The following is a 5,237-nucleotide window of genomic DNA, read 5'->3' on the forward strand; positions in this document are numbered from 1 at the left end:
AAAGTATATTAGCATATTAAAGCCTCTGAGACATTCTACATTAAACAAAAAACTCTGTTTAACAGTTTAACAAACAAACTAACTTCCCCCAGGGGGAATGCTTTTTTCTCTGCATGTTAATAACATACCAGAATTTTCACTTATCACCAGTTTAGGAAACCCTGCTGTAGCTGATTGATTCTACCTACGGATTCCTTTTCGGTTTTACAATAGAGAGATTCTTCTCCATCTTATCTCTAGATTTAGGGATTCCTGTTACCTCAGGGACTTGGAACCCTCCCTAGACTATTTACAGTCAAGAATGGTGATAACATCACCAGTTATTACCTTAAGATCCCCTTTGGAACACCAGGGTCAGCGGGTACTCAACAAAATATTAGGCTGAGGGCAAGGATGATTGAGGAGAGTTCAGCAAGAGACATCTTTAACTAAGGGTAACAAAATTCCCAGTCCGTGAAAGGATTGGAAAGTTATTAAACACTTTCCTAGAAGGATATGAGTTGGTGGCAGGATCCAGGTGCCTCCCTACATGTCTGCAGGAAGCCATCAACTAAACTACAATGACTCTTTAAGATACAAAATTGGGAATGGTAACATATTTTGAAGTTCTGTTGAAATAAAAAATCATGATATTAATGCCCATGGAAATGAAAGGGCGATCAACACTACGGGTTGAAAAGGGGGAAATTGTAGAGCACAGATGTGTTCGTGTGGCAGTGTGCTGTCTCTAGCAATACTCAGAGAAGAGAGAGAACAATGAAATTCTGATTGACCCCAGTGTGAGCCCAGTTGAGGTTCAGCTGCCAACCTTCTCTTTCACATCTTATGAAAGTCATTATTTAAGCTTTAAGCACAGCCAACTTTTTTTTTTTTTTTTTTTTTTTTTTTTGAGACACAGTCTCGCTCTGTCGCCTAGGACAGAGTGCAGTAGTGACATAATCTCAGCTCACTGGAGCCTCCACCTCCAGGCTCAAACGGTTATCCTGCCTCAGCCTTCCGAGTAGCTGGAATTACAGGAGTGGCCCACCATGCCCAGCTAATTTTTGTATTTTTAATAGAGACGGGGTTTCACCATATTGCCCAGGCTGGTCTTGAACTCCTGGCCTCAAGTGATCCACCTGCCTTGGCCTCCCAAAGTGCTGGGATTACAGGCGTCAGCCACAGTGCCCAACCCAATCAACCTTTTTAAAAATAAATATTTAAAAAATTGCTATTTCACATATATGCTGGTATTTACATTTATCCACACATCAAGAATTGGAAGATAATAATCATTTCCACGAAGCCTACAATAACAATATTTTGGCTCCAGGCTCCCTCTACTGTCTTTGAAATAATAAACAAACATTTTATGGCACCATCCTGACTAGATTCCAATATTTATGAAAGTCAAAACAAACACAATCTCATGCAATAATAAAGGATATCCTTAGTATGATAATCAGGAAGTTCAATACTTGAAGAAAGTTGAAAAAATATGAACTACTTAATAAAATATTAATATAAATAAAGCCATATGAAGTTGCCATTATTTGACCATTTTTTATTCACAAATGGTAATTTCATATGGTTTGACCTAATATATGAACGTTTAATTGTCAAAGAATAGTAGGGTATGTGTGTGTTTTGTGTGTGTGTGGGGGGGGGTGTGTTGCAGGAAAGATTGTTGCTTTTAATAAATAAATATCTATTATTAAATTCCCTAAATGCATTGGTTAATTTACATGATGTTTCTTGACAAATATTAACTACAGGATATGTTAAGTCCATGTGTCATAGGAATATATGTATTATAATTTGTGTTTAGAAGAAAAAATCTGCCTTCAGATTAATAAATGTGAAAATACAAAATGTTTCACATGAAAAGGTAAATGAAAGAAATGCAGCAAAGCCATATGCTTACAAGAGGAAAGCTGGAAATAAAATAGTTAACATTTTAACTGTGAGAGAAGGAAGTAGGGCAATTTGCATAGACTTCAAACAATCTCACACTGTTGAGAAAACCAGCAAATCCTGGAAAGAATTAGAGGTAAAAGCCAAAGTCAATATACTTCAAATACCCTGGGTATTTCACAGTAACTAACAAGAAAGCATCTTCTGGGTAAGTTCACACTTTGCACGAAATAAATATTCATTCCGTTGTTGGTAGTTTTCCAGAAAGTTAATATTTTACAGTTCAGAAATTTGGTTTCTTAAATTTGCCTTTGAAGCTCGAAGAATGCCTTTTGAAGTTGTTTTCATAGTCCTAGGAATTGAGTCTAAAAATGAAAGATGCCACCAAAGATTTGTTTGCAAACTTGTTCATCAAAACTGTATTTTTACAGTTACTGTTCACCAATTAAATCTTATGTCTGGCATAGTGCCTGGTATATACTAAGTACTCAACAAATATTTTTGAAACAATGAGTTACATAAGAAAAGTTGAAAATTTTCAAATTGGGGACTGTTTGAATAAATTATGGATAAATATTATACAGCCATTAAAAATGTTTTGAGACTTAAATACATTTGGGAAATGTTTAAGGGGGAAAGTTAAGCAAAAAAGGATGCTAGCATTGTGTACACATCTAATGCAAATTTTATAAAGTATATATATATATATATACATGCACAAAGAGGATAGAAGGAAAAATACAATTATTGATTGAGGTTATTACTCAGTGGTAAAATTCTGGATGGTTTTAATTTTTTCTTTTGTGTTTCTCTATATTCGTTTTATAATCAGAAAAACACCAAAACTGATTTAAACATTTTTAACATAAGGCACTGCTAACATTCAGATTTGTAATAAAAATGAGTCCATTAAAAATCAGGGAGTTAGCCGGGCATGGTAGCTCACGCCATGTAATCCCAGCACCTTGGGAGGCCAAAGTGGGTGAACTGCTTGCACCCAGGAGTTTGAGACCAGACTACACAACACAGCGAGACCTTGTCTCTATAAAAAAAGAAGAAGAAAAAAAAATTAGCCGGGGGCAGTGGCCTGTGCCTGTAGTCCTAGCTACTCAGGAGGCTGAGGGATACAGAGGTTGCAGTGAGCTGAGATAAGGCCACTGCACTCCAGCTTTCCAGCCCGGGCTACAGAGCAACACTCTGTTTAAAAAAAAAATCAGGGAGTTTAATGAAACATAGTTGTGGGATGATTCAATATTTATATAAGACTGGCTCTTCCTCTCCACTTTGTTAGAACAAACTCTCGCTAGACAGACACTTTCGGTAATTTATTCAGTGGTGTAAATATACAGGCCAGGGCTAAACTGTGCTTTATTTTTGAGTATAGCACCAATAATAACTTCTGCACAAAAGTTAGGTGAATTATTTCTCAGGTTATACAAATAAAGATGAAATGTAGTGCTTTTTCATCAGAGAAGCAAAGTAATCATCATGGGTTCAAATAGGCACTGGGCCAGGCACTTTACCTAATGATCTTTAATTCTTACAGCTATCCTGAAAGTAGTTTTATTTATATACAGAATATTATGGTAGAAGTAATAATAATATCTGAGTTGTTGAGGAATTGTCATGTGCCAGGCTCTGTGTCAGGGGCTTTATTTTCTCTCATTCCATGTTCTGAGCTACAGGGGCAGGTAGTGCACGTATTTCCACTTGGCACTTGAAGACCTTGAGGCCCAAGGTGGAAGCCAGATCGCTCTAACCACTCGTCGATGTGGAGAAAATACTTTTATTCTCCAAGATCATAAATCTTGTATATACATACACACACACACACACACACACACACACACACACACAGGGTCTCACTTTGTTGCCCAGATTAGAATGCAGTGGCACAATCAAGACTCACTACAACTTCGAACCCCCCACCCCACCCGACCCGTGCCACCATGCCCAGTTATTATATTTTTTGTGGAGACAGGGTTTCGCCATGTTGCCCAAGCTGGTCTCAAACACCTGAGCTCAAGCGATCCGCACACCTCGGCCTCCCAAAATGCTGGGATTGCCGGATGCGGTGGCTCACGCCTGTAATCCCAGCACTTTGGGAGGCCAAGCTGGGCGAATCACGAGGTCAGGAGATCGAGACCATCCTGGCTAACACGGTGAAACCTCGTCTCCACTAAAAATAAAAAAAAAATTAGCCAGGTGTGGTGGCGGGTGCCTGTTATCCCAGCTATCCGGGAGGCTGAGGCAGGAGAATGGCATAAACCCAGGAGGCGGAGCTTGCAGTGAGCCTTGATGGCGCCACTGCACTCCAGCCTGAGCAACAGAGCGAGACTCTGTCTCAAAACAAAACAAAAAAAAAGTGGTGGGATTACAAGTGTGAGCCACCGTGCCCGGCCCATTAATCCATTTTTGCTCCCTTTCAGGAGCAATAAGTAAACATTAAAAACACTGCATTCTACAAATGAACTTGAGCTTTTCTGTTAGGGGGAAGAAGAGTAGGTAGAGACAGTTTAATCAAATTTGACGTTTTCTTACACTTCCTTGTAGTAGATCAATGGGAATAACCAGTCAGCCATTACCCATTCATCAGTACTAAGCAAATTCAGCAAAACTAATGTTTTCAAAGGTGTTGATCAAGACATACCCTTTGCCTTGTTTAAATGAAAAGTCCTCAATCAAACAAGACATTTTCTAGTAAGGGTGTTCCTGTAATAGAGGAGGCAGTGGTCTGCTATGTCCTTATCAAACTAAGGATGTATTTGTCAATGACTCCACTGGGCTCTTTTCAAAAACTTCCATTCTGGCATTTTTCCTTTGCCTCCTACCTATCATCAAGGGCTCACAGGAGATTTAAAGAATGAACAGATGACTAAGAGAATTAAAAAATAACCATGTCTCTGTATTCTTTTGGTTCCGGAAATGGTTCAGCTGGTTCTATTTTTATTATAATAATAAAATTTGCCATTTACTAAGCATCTTCTACATATCAGAGCTTTACATATTTTTATGTCATTTTAGCTTCACAACCATCTACCAAGGTACATATCCTCAGCGGGTACCAATTCCAGAGATTAAATAGGGAGTACACCTGATATTATGTGTCTACCATGTGAAAGTCGAATCCAGATTTGAGTCCAACAAACAGGCGTCCTTCAAAACACGTTGCCTAGCAACAAATTGATTCTAGTTACTTCCGGCATCCCAAGTGGAGAAAAATAACCAATTCCTTCCTAGAAGCCAAGCTTGAGGGACCTTTAGAATTCTGTAACAGAAAAGCTCCCCACCCTCTTCTGTGACCCAAGCAGTTACTTAAACACTAATACCTCCCATTGGCTGGC

This window comes from Macaca nemestrina, chromosome 11 (genome assembly GCF_043159975.1).
Source record: "Macaca nemestrina isolate mMacNem1 chromosome 11, mMacNem.hap1, whole genome shotgun sequence".
In the NCBI taxonomy this organism is placed as follows: Eukaryota; Metazoa; Chordata; class Mammalia; order Primates; family Cercopithecidae; genus Macaca; species Macaca nemestrina.